At 44.1% G+C, this 16324-nt stretch overlaps 1 protein-coding gene across 1 annotated transcript in view; it reads right to left on the bottom strand.

Annotated features, from left to right (window-relative positions):
• Positions 1-12428, bottom strand: part of ABHD2 (abhydrolase domain containing 2) — a 58059-nt gene extending 45631 nt beyond the window's left edge. The window contains exon 1 of the mRNA XM_015425900.1: positions 12350-12428. The gene's annotated coding sequence lies outside the window, so the exon portion shown is untranslated. The remainder of the gene's footprint in view (positions 1-12349) is intronic.
• Between the last annotated feature and the right edge of the window lie 3896 nt (positions 12429-16324).

The raw sequence follows: 16324 nt of genomic DNA, 5'->3' as shown, positions 1-16324 counted from the left end.
TGTTGAGTGTTAAGTGTGTAATGTCAACTACCAAGGCAAGGCAGGAAGTTCCTACACCGTCTAGCACTGTTCAACAGATATACAAGTTACAGTATTTACCTGTTCTGGGACTAAGATGAATACCGTGGCAAAAAATATGAACCATAGGACAGCCTAGACTAGGATGAGCATGTGCCTAGCCATGATCATGGCATTTACAGAACATCCAGGGGTGTTTGTATAGAATAAAAATAGAAAATGGAACAAAGATAGGGACCTGAAGATAGTATAGTCCCAGCTCTCCCTGTCCTCTTTCATTTCCTATGTAAACAGAATAGAGCCAGCATGCTTCAGGACTGGGGCACAAATTACCAGCTCTTGATGGAGTGCGTTTGACACCGGCAGAATCCATCGATTACTTGGGAGTGATTTTGGATCCTTCCTTAAGTATAAGGGTCAAGGTTGCTCAGACTGCCAAGCTAGCTTTTTTCCATCTATGCCAAGCTTGGCAACTAGCCCCTTTCTTGACATGCCCTGATCTGGCTATGGTAATCCATGCAACGGTCACCTCCAGATTAGACTACTGTAACTCATTCTACGCTGGCCTACCCTTGAGATTGACCCAGAAGCTCCAACTGGTTCAGAATGCGGCTGCATGAGTCCTGATGGGAATGTCACAGATAGCACATATACATCCAGTGCTGCACCAGCTGCACTGGCTCCCAGTGAAATACCAAGTCAAGTTCAAGGTTTTGGTATTGACCTATAAGGCCTTGAGCAGTCAAGGACCGACATATTTACGGGACTGTCTCCTCTGTTATGTCCCCAGGAGAGCTTTGTGCTCCTTAGACAGGAATCTGCTGGTGACCCCCGGCCCTAAAGACATCCGGCTGTCCTCGGCCAGGGCTTTTTCAGTCCTTGCCCCAACCTGGTGGAACTCTGCCAAATTCCATCAGGGCCCTGCGGGATCTGATGCAATTCCACAGGACCTGCAAGGCAGATATGTTTCACTAGGCTTTTGGTTGAGGACAGCAACAGTTCCACCTTGGCTGGCACCCTTCCTGTTCCCTGTTGTTTACATCTATTTTTCCTTTCCCCCTCCCCCACCCCCGTCCATGAAGTAGCCAGCAGTGGGAGTTGGAATGAGGATTGGTTATTTGCCATCGGATTGTATTTAATATTGTACTAATGTTTTAATTAATTTTATCTTGTTTTATCTCTGGTTGTACATCAGCCAGAGCCCTGCGCAGGGATGGGGTAATTCATAAATATAATAATAAATAATAATAAAATAATTTACATCTAGCCACAGCTAACTGGGAGACATCTCATCTACTTCACAGGCACAAATAGTATATTATTGGTACATCTGACAGAATGTTTTCAACAGGCACTGATGCAGCACGAAAAATAAACAGGATCCAACTTAACTGGCAAAGCAAAGAAGTCCACAAGTATCAAGTGCATGCTGGGCATTCTCCATGTTTGCTGCCCAAACATAAAAACTGGCAGTGACAGCCAGCGCAAATAGGGGCACAACATACAAACAGGGCGCTGTCTCTCCCAGAGAAAGGAGATTAATGAATTTACCTTTGCTAATTTGCATTTAGGTGCATGTTTATCATTGTTCTATGAGTGCGAAGGATGGACTGCCAAGATGCCAGAGGAGAATGAAAACAGGACACAGCTTTTAAGTCAACTTATCTGGGTGGCTAGAGGGCAAGACTCAAGAGCTGTACTTCCCTAACTGCCAGATAGAAATTGGGTGAACTGCACAAGGAGAGGCCAATACCTGTCAGTGACGTGTGACTGTAATTACCCCATGAGCTATAATAGCTAGCCCCCACCATGAGAATGGTTTGGATACACAACACCCCCAAAACCTTCCTAGGAGATTCCCTTTTGAAATGCCTGAGTGCCCTCTTTAGCACCAAAACCTCAACAAGGAAAGCCCATTAACCTAGATCAGAACAGAATGGAAGCATACACCATAACTAAGCAATCCCAGAAAGAAAAATCCCAGGGCCAGTCTGCAGTACCAACCAAATCACAGCTGTGCTCATCTGAAGAAGCAGGAGACAGAACAGAAGGAACAAAACCATATCACCTCGTAACAGATTACAGAAGGGATATAAAAATCTGCTGAATAAGTAGTCTGCCAATGCACTGGGAAAATGCTTAAATTCTCTTCCTATCCATTATCACATATTTGTGTATGCTTAAAAAAAATGAATTTGAACCTCCAGATTTTCTTTGGACATCTAGAAGAGCAGCTCAGGTAACACATCACACTTCCTACAAGGGGGGAAAGATCTGGAACTTGTTATTTTATCTTTGTTTTTAGTTGGGGATGTTATTGTTGTTGTAAGCCACCTTGAATCAAGAGGAAAAGCAGAATACAAATGTTTCAATAAATAAATCCAGGTGGAATTATTTATTTGCCAAGAGAACAAGACTTCAGAAATAAATCTGCATACCGTATTTGCACATTAGCAGATACCATAATAGCTTATCTAAAATTTTCATCCACTAATACAATAGAGTAATTGTTAGAGACTTTTTTGCCATCAAGTTGCAGCTGACTTATGGCAACCCCATAGGGCAGAGGTGTCGAATTCATTTGTTACGAGACACAGATCTGACATAAATGTCACTTTGGCTGCAGTCACACACACTAAATAAACCACTTTCAATCCATTTTCAGTGCACTTGTCAACTGGATTTTACTGTGTGAACTGGCAAAATCCAGTTGGAAAGTGCACTGAAACTGGATTGAAAGTGGATTATTTAGTGTGTGTGACCGCAGCCTTTGTTGGGCTGGGCCAGTGTGCCATAAAATGTAATGTCAGATACTGAAGATACAAACTTCATAAAGGACAGCAGCTGGTAAACTCCGAGTTGGTGGATTGGAGACCCAGCAGTGCACTGCTGGGCAGATCCCCCCCCCCACTTCCTGGAGGGCAGGCAAATCCCTTCCTCAGCCTGCTCCCAGCAAGGGGGCAATGGCCCAGGTGCAAGGCCCCATGCACAGTGGGACCCAAGCCAAGCCCAATAAGCTAGAGACACCCATGCAGCAGCAGCTGCCTCAGCCAAGGCCACCAGGCAATCCATAGTGGGGTGATGCTAGGGGTTCAAGCCAGAGATCATCAGCAAGCCATGCCATCCTCATGCAGCAGCAGTCACCCAAGCTGAAGGCTGCCAGATCATCCGATGTGGGAGTAGGCACTGTACACAAGGTTACACATGTGGCAGAGGCGCCAGGCCATCCAGTGATCAGTATAGTTGGAGATTTCCGACACTGCCCCTTCACGAGGAGGTAGCCATCTATGGCTGAAGGCCACTGGGTGTTCTATGGGGGAGGGAGGCCCAGCCACCAAGTTGCATGCTTGGTGGCAGAACTAGGCTCCTGATGTGTGGAAGAAACTGCCAAAGAACACCCCCCACCATGCTGCATGAGGAGGCCATAAATATGGTGGCAGCAGCTGACCATCAGCAGGTCCCAGCAGAGGATCCTCTGTACTCCCCACATGCAAATGCCAATTCCCAGAGCTGCAGGATGAGCAGAGAGGCATGCAACCTCACCTTGGAGCCATGAACCAGCATGAGTACAACTGTGGCAGCTCCCAACTTACCAGTGAGGCTGCCACTGAAGCAAGGTGACTGCAGCAAACAAGGTTGTTCCACTGTGCTGAAGGCACAACTGGAGTGGCTCTGCCCACTCCCCCGCAAGCAGCCTCCTGTTCCCTCCATCACACCAGTTGCTTGCAGGCTGGTTAAGAGCTCTGGATGAGCCAGTTCCGCCCCCCCCCCCGGCCTTATGTTTCACACCCCTGCCATAGGGTTTTCAAGACACAAGACATTCAGAGATGGTTTGCCACTACCTGCCATTATGATCCAGAGGGACATTCTTTTTTAAAACAATTAGAGGTACATATGTCACTAGCCCAGCCTTCATAAAATTGCAATAAGCAGGTGTGTTGAGTAGATGAAGCAAACACAAAATGCTTTAGTGTCACATATATACAATAGCAAAAGTACACTAAAGTAATTGTTTTGTGCCAGTTATATGAAACAAAACCTTAATATATAATGTATATTGAAATATAAAAATATTACAGGCAATGTTCCCTCTAAGCTGTGGAGTCCTGTGAGCAAAAATTCTACGTTGTGAGCGACCGGCATTAAAGTTGTGAGCGAGCGATTTGGCTACTGCATAAATTAGTTTGCTCTGGAGCCCTCCTTCCTGAGCGAAGACAAAAATATGTGAGCCGGAGACTAAAAAACTGAGAGCTAGCTCACACTAACTCAGCTTAGAGGGAACACTGATTACAGGTCCTTTCACTATTAATCTGAGAATGTGTTCAATCACACACATGCCCTAAAACCCTACAGTAATCTCACAGCATGAAAATCAGTTTCAAAATTACGTATTTCTGTTTGAAAATCACTCAAAATATGGAAGACCTGCCAGACAATTATATTCTGATTCAAACAAAGTTTATGCTGCCTGGATATATAATAAGACTTTAACAAAATAAGATCACCACAGAGCATTTCCATTTCTAATGAACAAAGAGACTACCACCACCAGGAGCCAGGCTAAAACCATGTCAATTTTTAACAATATAAAAACACCTTCTGCTTTGCATTTGTCGGATATAATAAACTATTTTAACTGCCAAGTTATTCTGGCCATACACATCAGTTAAGTAGATAGTGCTCTCATTATCATGATGCAAAAAAACCCATGTCAGAACAACCTAAGAAAATATTTAAACCCCTGTATTATTTTGTCCCTATACTATGTTAACCCTATTAGTTGTTTAGGGAATGTATAGCAGGCACCTAGTTTCAAGGTAATGGCAGCTACCAGTCTGCAACCAGATAGGAAATACCAAGATTCAAATTTCAGTTTTACTTATACAAGGTGTTAAATGAGCTTGCAGGTGACACCAAGCAGCTGAAAAATTCCATGCTCAAGATGGGTCAACTGACATCACTACAAATCTTCCAATTTTTATCGTATCCTATGACACGAGCTAACACAACAGGTAACATTAGTCATCTGGCTCCATAATGCATCACCTGATAGTAACTCTCATATCTGTATGCTCAGTAAGGGGCAGATGCAAGAATGGCAACTTGAGGGGTGGAAATGTCAGAGCTAATACTGTATCACCTACCAATGTGTTTTCAGTAAACCAAGGGCTACCAGAATGCTTGTATTTATCCTTCAAAGTGGCTTCAGTAGTGTTATTGTGGTGCTCAATTTACAATAATTTATATTTTCATTATCATTCTCTCTCTCCCAGTCCACAGACACACCCCACTTAAAAACTTACAAGCACACTGAATCCTGGTCACACCCAAGTAGTAATGGGAATGCAGAGCTAATTTAAGCATTCTGAATTGTTTTGACTCATGCCCAGTGAGCCTTTTCTTTTTTCACTTTAAAAGCAGACCTCAGAAACTGCTTTTGAAAATGGTCTGCCACAAGTGTTTCTGTATGAAAGAATTCTGCAGCTTTCTACGGCAGACATGTTTCACTGAAACCATTCTGCTCTACTAGGCTCTCAAATGCAATTTTAGAGGCATTTGCCAAGGACCACAAACTGCCATATCTGCAGTTTGCACACCAGAGCTCTACATGCTGGGCTGATGATATGCCCCACTCCATACTACACAGCATTCTTAAGAATTCTTAAGAAGCAAGCAATGAACTCTGCTATACAACCACTGATTTTTTAACTATTCCATATTCTTTTTCTCTTTGTCCCACAACATGCCATCAAGTCACAGTCAATTTACGGCAACCCCATAGGCAAGAGATGTTCAGAGGTGGTTTGCCATTGCCTGCCTCTACACAGCAAGTCTGTCAAGACTTCCTTGGTGGTCTCACACCTGAGTAATAATCAGGGCTGCTCCTGCTTAGCTTCTGAGATCTGGTAAGATTGAGCTAGCTTGGGCTATCCAGGTCAGGGCTTGGACATCCAATTAAACTGATAGACAACAGATTCAGGAAGGACAAAAGGGAGTTCTTCACTCAATAAGTGATTAAATTGTAGAATTTAATGCCAGTGGATGTGCTGATGATCACTACAATAGATGGCTTTCAAAGGGGATTAGAAAAATTCATAAAGGTCCATCAAAGATTTCTAGCCATAATGACTATAGAGAAGCTACAGATCCAGAACAGTAACCCTCTGAATACCAATGCTAGGAGTCAACAACAAAGTTACAACTTCCACAAGATAAGAAGAAACTTAACTTGGCAGAATAAAGACAAACTGCAGATTGGAAATAGAGCCTGCAATTTATCCAATGTCAATATCTTCCCTGGATAATAATTTTTCCTCCTTTCTGGAGGAACAGGCTCTACCCAAGAGGAATGGATGTCCTCTCTCTCTTTTTAACTACCATGTCCAAAACTGGGAAGTACAAATCATACTTCCCAATCAGTTCAATCAGTTCAACTTTGGCAGTCAGTTCAACTTTGGCAGGACTGATAGACCAAAGTTGAGCCTTTTCCCTGGTTTGTACCAGGAGGATAAAAAGTTCACTCTACAGCAGTGAACTAATAAGCAAAAAAGGCTACTCCCCGCAAGAATTGGCCCCACCCCCAAAAAAATTGGGACCCCTTGCAGCCAAATATTTACAATACAAGCCTAAACTGAGTTTCACACTTCTATGTCAACTGACTTCAATGGATTTAGAAGAACGTAACTCTGCTTAGGACTGCATTGTCAGTCATAGCCATTTAGCTTTCTTGCATGCAACTGCTATACACTCTCTAGCCAACCAGTTCAACATTGGTAGACCAAAGTTGAGCCTTTTCCCTAGTTTGTACCAGGAGGTTAAAAAGAACCCGAAGGTGAAGCACAATTTGCCATGGGGCAAGCAGTCTGTAGTCCAAAGGTAAGCAGAAGTGGGCTCCCCAAATGTCCCTTTAAGAGGTCCAGGATAAAGAACTCACAGACCAAGATAGTAGCTCCTACTACTTCTAACCTAATCTGTTATTCCTCCCCTACTCATTCCGCAGCTAGCTACCTGGGGTTCTACCTGCTTTCAGCAATCAGTCAGCTACATCACAATTCCCTTCCTGTGTAATTTCAAAATCTCAGGCACCTGTAACAAAGTTGTAGACTTGTTCAGTGTATTGGTGTCATTCTTCCTTCCCCAACCCTTGCTTCACCCCTACTTCAGAACCAAATGGTATATTCCCAAACAGATTAAAGCTTCATGCAAAGCTGTTGATATGATTAGATGATCATTCGTATGGTCATCTTTAGCTCCATAAGACATAAAACCCTGTATTGTGTCCCATCAAATGCAATGAAGAGTAAAAAGTATTTGACTTTAAGGCATGCTTGGTCCAAACATGTTTGTTTTAGAAGGAACAATGCCATAATGGTATAGCATAATAAAGTCAGGGGGGAGGGGGGTTGAAGCCATGCTTGTTTTAAAAAGATACTGGTCAAATTGAGATCGAGAAAAAAGCTCCCCACAAAAACCCAAACATTCACTAAAATGTCAAAAATGGCCATCCTCATTTCAAATAATTTTATATATGCAATTATGACTGACATGTTAAACAGACTAAATAAGAGCTGTACGTCCATTAAATAAAATGAAGTATCGCTAATTAGTCTGTGCAAGAAAAGATCAGAAGAAAAAAAAATCAAGAAATTGATTGTGTTCCTGTTAGTAGCCAGAAGAGTCAAAACACAAAATGCATATTTATAGAGAACAACACTTTAACAAAGAAAGATTCAAGCTAGGTTCAAAAAATTTAACAAAGGCAAACCATAGCAACCCTAAACAAATTTCAAAACTGTCAATGCTGCTAACAGAAAAAAAATTACCTCAAAGTTTAGACTGATTCAAAAAGAAGCTGCAAATAAATAACCAGAAGACAATATCCACAGTGAATTTTAAATATGACAAATGCTTTGAGAACCCTATCAGGAGACACTGTAATCCTGTGGGTCAAGCATGAGTCACAGGGATCAAAGGTATACCATTCGCAATCATAGATGTGTCAGTAGCTTGTTACCTCTTGTCACATACTTCTGTACATTGCTTTTCCACTTGGAAATAACCAATAGATCACCTATGCAGAGCATCTGAATACCACGGGATGATTAGTGCTGAAGCACCGCCAATTATCTTTTTTAGTTGCAGCTAAAAAGTACAGTATGTACAATTCTATTCAGGATCCTTAAAGAGACATAAAATTGAAATTTTCATTTCTCAAACTGATAAAACTTTGCAAAACTGATAAAAAACAAAAAACCCACACAATGAAAACAACCAGTAATGAAATTGAAAGATTAAAGCAAGGTACAGAAATAGCCTGCAAAGCTATAACTATATTCAAGGGAAGTCACCACACGATTCCCTATCTCTAACAGAACATGATTCATTGCTGAATGGCAAGTAGTTAGGAACAGAATTGTTTTAACAGTGGGAAGGGAGTCAGGATACAGAATGATCTTGACAGGCTGGAAAAGTGGGCTAAAACAAATTAAATGAATTTCAATTGAGATAAATGTAAAGTTCTGCATTTAGGTAGGAAAAATAAAATGCATAATTGTAGCATGGGGGAGACTTGGCAAAAGTATGTGCAAAAGGATCTAGGGGTCTTAATAGACCAAACACTGAACATGAGTCAGCAGCATGATGCAGTACCTAAAAAGGCAAATGCAACGGAAGTATAGTGTCCAGATCACATGAAGTGAAAGTATCGCTTTACTCTGCTCTGGTTAGAACTCACCTAGAGTACTGTGTTCAGTTTTGGGCACCACAATTTAAGAAGGATATAGACAAGGTGGAACGTGTCCAGAAGAGGGCAACAAAGATGGTGAGGGGTCTGGAGACCAAGTCCTGTGAGGACAGGTTGAAGGAGCGGGGTATGTTTAACCTGGAGAGGAGATGACTGAGAGGTGATATGATAACCATCTTCAAGTACTTGAAGGGCTGTCATATAGAGGATGGTGCAGAGTTGTTTTCTGTTGCCCCAGAAGGTCATACCAGAACCAATGGGTTGAAATTAAATCAGAAGAGTTTTCAGCTAAACATTAAGAAGAAATTCCGACTGTTAAAGTGGTTCCTCAGTGAAAGATCCTTCCCAAGGAGGCCAGTTTGGTGTAGTGGTTAAGTGCACAGACTCTAATCTGGGAGAACCAGGTTTGATTCCCCACTCCTCCACTTGCAGCTGCTGGATAACCTTGGGCAAGCCATAGTTCTGTCAAAGCTGTCCTTGAAAGAGCACTTCTTGAAAGAGCTCTCTCAGCCCCATCTATCTTACAGGGTGTCTGTTGTGGGGAGGGGAAGGGAAAGGAGTTTGTAAGCCACTCTGAGATTCTGAATGAAGGGCAGGGTATAAATTCAATCTCTTCTCCTCTTCTTATTTGGAGGTTTTTAAACAGAGGCTAGATGGCCATCTGACAGCAAAGCTGATTCTGTGAACTTAGGTAGATCATGCAAGGGAGGGCAGGAAGTGTTGCATCAGTGTTTCATTCTTGTGGCCCTTTCTTACATGCAGTTTCTTACATGCTGATCACCACTTTAAGATCAGGAAGCAATTTTTCTCCAGGCCAGTTTGGCTGGGGATCCTGGAGGTTCCATCTTCTGGGCATGGAACAGGGGTCACTGGGGATGGGGGGAGGTATTTGCGAATTTCCTGCATTGTGCAGGGGGTTGGACTAGGTGACCCTGGAAGTCCCTTTCAACTCTATGATTCTAAGGGGGGAGATACCCAGTTTTGGACTTTTGTGCATCATCTGGAATTATAGAGGCTACCAGCATAACCGCATCTGACATAAAATGACAGTGAATAGTTAAAATAACAAAAGCAATCAGAAGAACAGACTGATCAGTTATAAGTAACAGACCCATACAGCCTGGCTGCATGACAACTGGGAAGTAGATGAAATACAGGAACAACAAGTGTGTGTGTGTGGGGGGGGAGATAATGACAAATTTAAAAGAATTTCTGATGAGGCCTGGAGGGACACCATTTTGAGGTTTGGATATTACTTCTCTGGGAAACAGGGAGCTATGAGTTACAAAGGAGAACGTACACCACTGGTAAAAGGAAGCAATAGGAACGAGTGAATACTATTAAACCAAGCAGATGAGAAAAGGTATGTACCAGATACAAGGTGAAAAGATAACATGTCTGGGGGGGAAATGTCACCACAATACCCCAGGAACAAAAGCGATCCAGCTCAACTGATTCCTTAAGGGCAGAGTGAGCACACAGCTTCCAAAGAAGAATGGTAACACTAAGATAACAAAAACGCTACAGTGGTGGTGGGGGGTCTGACAGGAAAAACACTTTTACTCACTGATAAGGAACTGCTCAAACCAGAAGGAATTTCACTACACTTGTAGAAAAGAAATTGGGGGGGGGGGGGAAAAGAAAAATTCTACAATCCATCTCAGAGGGGGATAAGAAAAATTCTACCATACATCTCAGAGGTGGGATCCCCAGTCCATAAAGATGTGAGGACAATCTGAGACTGGTTAAACTCCAAAGGTCACACAACCCATGTAGTAAAGAGAATTAGAAGCTAGGAGAAGGAGAAGTACCACTGAAACCAAAAACACAAAAAAGGGAAACAAGGCAGTGGGGATCTTAAGCAAAGAACCTTAAATCTTCACAAGAGTGGCCAAACTAGCAACAAGAAATGAGATGGCTAATGATTTATATATGTTGCTAGAATGAACTAAATTTAAATTAGCAAAAAGGAATGAGATTGCCGAATAGGAATATAAGAGGGGTTTTATTGTTATCATGGAGCCATTAAGATAATAACAATGATATGAGCTACTAAAAAGCTGAACAATGTTAAAAGCTGGCTAATAGTTTATTGTATCTTTATTTAAGGATAGCAGAATCATAAGTGGATGTTTGTTGTTTTTAATAGGTTTAAATTTAATTTAAAATGGTTATATTTATAGTAGCTCAAATAGGGGATAGAATATTGGTTGCTCAAACAAGTGGAACAATGTCAAGACTATTTACTGGATGGCTTTGGTGCTATAGGATTTATACGTCTGATCTATTATAAATTTATTTGTTGGAGTAAATCGTAGGATCTTGTAATACGTGACATTAGATATATCACTGGGAAAATTAGTAATGGTGGTTTGATTGGATAATGTATAGTGAACATATTAACCCAAACTTGTAAGTTGATGTGTCACAATATTTATACGTTCCAGTTTAAGTTTGTCTTGAAAATTAATAAATAGATTATTTAAGAAAAAAAAAGAGTGGCCAAACCCACCCTTCTATCTCAGACCATGCTAGACATTTTTAAGGCCATCTGCTTATAACAAAAAGTAACTGATAAAATGCTCTTAAAATGCTGGGGGGAAACTGAATGTAGAATACATTCAATAATGGGCTTTTAGACCTGGCTGCAAAACTTGCAGCCCGTGGCAAACGTTTACTAGTACCTTGGAGGTACTAGTTTTTAAATCCGCATTGTCGGTGTTAAGCCACAGGTGCGCTCCACTTCCCAGATGTTGGGGTGTGACCGCGCCCGGATAATCCCCCCACCTTCTGTGCCTCTCCCACAGCAACTTTGCCGTGACCGGGGCCATTGTTGCCTTTCAATGAGCAGTTTGGAGGAGGGATTTTTTTCTTCGGATCAAGCAGGGTTACTCTACTTTCTGATGCGTGTTGAGAGTGAAAGGAAGGGACTCTAGGAGATGTTAAAGAGGCAGTTCTGAAAATCTTAAGAGGTCCACTGCTGGATCCGACAGCCCTTTGCTAGCCCCCCAGGGCAAATCTCTGGGCCACGCTGTGAAACAAGATGATGGACCACTGGTCTGATTCAGCAAGAGCAGCTCTTATGTTGCCTCCTCATTTCGTACTTAACCATTAGTAGTGGGTGGGGTGGGGGAGATGCATCGGGAAGTAGAAGATTTAAACAAAAACCAGGGGAGAAAATCCCCCCTTTTTTTCTTTTCCACGGAGGGCGAAAGACATTTAGGGATCCAAGCCTGAAAAGCCACGGGAGAGAGCTGGGAGACAAACCCACGAAAGCCGTGAAGAGAAAGGGGCCATATATTCTAGGCCCTTGGGTGGGGGGCGGGGGGGCGATCGCCCAGGTGACTTGTGCTCATAACGTTGGTCTCGGATGGGGCAAGGGCGCTCCCGGGGGAGGCCCGCTCCTCCCCCCCCCACGGTCTCCCCCCACCCCCCAGGCAGGTGACTCGACCTACCAATTCTCCTTAGTCCCAGAAGGTACCCGGATGTTGGGAGGGGTCTTGAGGTGACTGCCCCACCTGCTCGTGCTCGGCACCACTCAGCATCCCCCTTCCCCACCTCATCACCATGCCTCGACGGCCGGCTCACCTGTGCAGGCCCAGCTCGGGCAGTACCGCCAGCTTCAGCTACTCCCATCAGGATGCCGCTCCCTTCCCCCTTCACAGCCACATACATACAAGCACGCCCCAACCAAAGCCGGCCCCCGCCTCGGCGTCCCACTGCCCCGCCTCCTTCGCTGTCACTAACCCGCCCCGGTCTTGCCCATTGGCTCGCTTGCCCACCACTCGGGGCCCCGGTCGCACACTATTGGTAGAGGGGCTGAGGGGGCGGAAAAAGAGGCTTAAAGGTTGTTAAGGCGGTGGCGGCGCCGCCGTCTCGCGGACGCCGGACAAGGAGTGGAAGCGAACGGTCCACGATTGGCTCCTTATGACGCAGTTGGGCGGGGCTTCAAAACGACATTGGCTCGGCTGGGGTGTCTGTCAGGAAGGGTTGTGGGGGGCCTTGACTAGCAGGAGGAGGGAGAAAGGGCGGGGGCTGTTAGAGGAGGCGATCGGGGCTCCCTTGAGGTGACAGTTGGGCCCTCCCTCTGCTTTTCTCTGTATTAAGCTGCCATCTTTTTCACTTCAGAATATTCCAGGAAGGGTTTTCCAAATTACTGTTTCCTCCACAGGATGGGCTTGTACCAGACTTAGAAAAATGTCGTAAGAGTTCAGACATTACTGCAAATTTACTGGCTGTTTTTATTCTTGAATTTATTTTTTACTACAGTGATCAGTAACGCTGCTTTTTAAAGAGAACATTCCAGAATGAAAAACAGCCACAGCATTTGTAGGAATAAATACATTCAAATTAATACATTGGGTTTAAAAATAAATAAATTCATTAACCCAGTTTTAAAAAATAAGCTGGTCAATAAAAACAGTAAATTTGCAGTAAAATAACTTGAAAAATAGAACAGCCTTATGATTTGCAATAAAATACAAGCAAATAAACATTTTAAAAATAAATAATTTAGCTGTTGTGGTCAGCAATAGGTATGGAATAAAGACTGCCAAACATTTCCAGATATGTAAACTGACAGCACAAAAACTGAAATAAAAACAGTAACGAAATCATTGGTGCCATCTAACTGCAAGCATTTTAATAATTAGAGAACACATACAGAACAATTACAGAACACATATGGGCTTGGTACACAAACACAAGAAATGAAGGATAAAAGTATAGATTATAGTGTAATTGTATCACCTACATCACTTATAGAAATAATTATATTTAGCAATTGTTTTATGCTGTGGGCTTAAAAGGACTTCACATTCATTATTTTGGTAACCCTGTCCGGTGGCCACTGGCCTGGCATACTATCTCCATAATGCAGATGGGGGACTGAATGTAGGGCCAGCTACACATTACACTGGAGAACTGTCATCATATACCTTGATAGGGCTGCCAACCTCAACGTGGGACCTAGAGATCTCCTAGAAATACAGCTGATAACTGTTGAAGGATTCTGGGACGCAGGACTTTCCGGTCCCCCCCCCCCCCCCCCCGCCCCAGTTTCCTTGAGTTCTTTTATTGGTTGGGTGGAGACTGGCAAGGGACTGAATCTAGTATAGAGAGAGGCAATAGTTGTTAAACAAAATTCATTTTATTCCATTATGTGCTCTTTTGTTGCATTTCGGTATGTAACACTGCAATATTCAACACAGCATATTTCAACCCAATAAATAGTGCACTTGTATAAAATTCAGAACATTCTGGACACAGAGATCAGTTCTCCTGGAGAAAATAGCAGCTTTGGAGAGTGGACTGTATGGCATTATATACCCCACTAAGGTGACTACCCTTTACTCCCCATGGCTCTGCCTCCCCATCCAAGAATTTCCCAATCTGGAGTTGGCAGCACTATAACCATGATAATATCTATATATCTAATAGCGAAGGCGCCCCCTGTGTGCGGATATCTAAACCCACGCATCGGGGGCACATGGGGGGCAGAGAGATTTTCCTGAACACTTGGGGCAGTCCCCAGGTGTGCACAAAAATCTAAAAAGTAGAAAAAAATATAGGGGGGATATTTAAATCCCCCAAAATGTAAAAGAGCATTTCCTGCGCATGCGCAGGGAACGCTCTGGGAACTCTGTGGTGGGCCGGCAGCTGGAAGCCGCTCAGGCCTCACCGCCGAAGCCAAGGAGGAGGGAGAGGAGAAGGAGGAGATCGGCCGCCGGAGGGGGAGGGAAGGAGATCGGCGGAGGGTGAAGGAGCGGGGGGGAGATTGGCGGGGCCCGGCAGCTGGAAGCCTCTCAGGTCGTGCCACCGGAGCCGAGGCGGGGGGGGAGGAGGAGACCAGCGGAGGGTGAAGGAGCCGGGGGGAGAGATTGGCGGGACCCAGCGGCTGGAAGCAGCTCAGGCCACGCTGCCAGTGTCCGGGGACGGGGAGGAAGAGGGCTTACCTGCTGCTGCTGCCTTCTCCTCCTGCTCTGCGTGGAGCTCTTCTCTCCCCCCACGAGTAGAGTATCGCGGGTCCCCTTTCTTGTGTTTATCCTGAAAACAGGAAAGAATTATTACCATCACTATTAACTTCATAGAATCATAGAGTTGGAAGTGACCTCCAGGGTCATCTAGTCCAACCCCCTGCACAATGCAGGAAATTCGCAAACATACCTCCCCCCCCCACACCCCCAGTGTATAGCCTGCCTTTCTCAGTGAGACTCATGACAGACTAAAAAATATGAAAAATAATTAAATTAGACACCAAAGACCACCAATAAACAATGCAGTAGGACTACACTAGGAGCTGCAGTGGCTCAAGTGGTTAAGACGCTGAACTGCAGGCTGTGAAGGTCAGTAGTTCAGCAGTTCGAGACCCGGGTGCCGCATGACGGAGTGAGCTCCCATCTCTAGTTCCAGCTCCTGCCAACCTAGCAGTTTGAAAGCAAGAAATTGCAAGTAGATAAATAGGTACCACTTCGGTGGGAAGGGAACAGCGTTCCATGCGCCTTGGTGTTTAGTCATGCTGGCCACATGACCACGGAAACGTCTTCGGACAGCGCTGGCTCTTCGGCTTTGAAACGGATATGAGCACCGCAACCCTAGACTCGGATTCGACTGGCTTTCGAGCAAGGGAACCTTTACCTTTACCTTTAGAACTAAACTGGGATTGGGGCTGCAGCTGTTTATAAGGGGAGCCAGTTCTCTTTCCCCCAACTCCACATTCTCTACAATTGAACTCCGTTGGCTATAGTTTTACACTTCTCCACTCTGCCACGGAAACTTGTTAGGTGACCTTGGGCCAGTCATAGACCCCCAGCCTAATCTACCTTACAGGGTTGTTGTCATGATAAAATGGAGGATAGGAAAATGCTGTAAGCGGCTTTGGGTCCCTGTCGGGGAGAAAGGTGTGGTATAAATGAAGTACATAAATTGATCCTAGGCAAAGGATGCCCCTAATGGGCTTTGTTTCCAGTATGTTTCCAGGACACATTCCTTTTTCTACCATGAATGTTTACAACCATAACAGTTATTTGCAAATGGTGTCAGTGAACAATGGGCCATTAAGTAATGTATCGGCCACCTGCCTGAGGGTCTAATTCACTTTGATGAATTCACCTTGATGAAACACCACAATTCAACACCACACAGCTATGAGGTCTGGGGACAGCAGGATCTGTAGCCTGAACAAGCCCTATGCAACGAGTTGACCTTGAATTCTCCTCTGTTGAATTTAACAGGCGAGAACTGGCTGCTTGCAGCATCTAGAGAGAGGACTAAATTCTTCATCTCCATTTGTGATACTCGATGATTCATCCTTCGGGTCTCTAAGTGCATCTGCTCAGCCCTTGCACGTGGTGGCTCATGTGTTTAGGCTCTCAGCTCTGCCTCTGTGCAGAGCAAAGCCAGCTAGTAGGCTGGGCAGAGGGGTGGGCCCTAGCAGAGTAAGTGACAGCCCCTTCTATTATTCCAACTGGCAGATCTAGCAGACCCTTGTACTACATGTAAAAGACTCAGGAAGACAGTTACTGTGAGCAGAGTGCCCATGATATTTCCAAAGCTTCCTCCCAT

This window comes from Gekko japonicus, unplaced genomic scaffold (genome assembly GCF_001447785.1).
Source record: "Gekko japonicus isolate JY-2015 unplaced genomic scaffold, Gekko_japonicus_V1.1 scaffold3048, whole genome shotgun sequence".
NCBI lineage: Eukaryota > Metazoa > Chordata > Lepidosauria > Squamata > Gekkonidae > Gekko > Gekko japonicus.
This window is presented reverse-complemented; position numbering and strand designations above follow the sequence as displayed.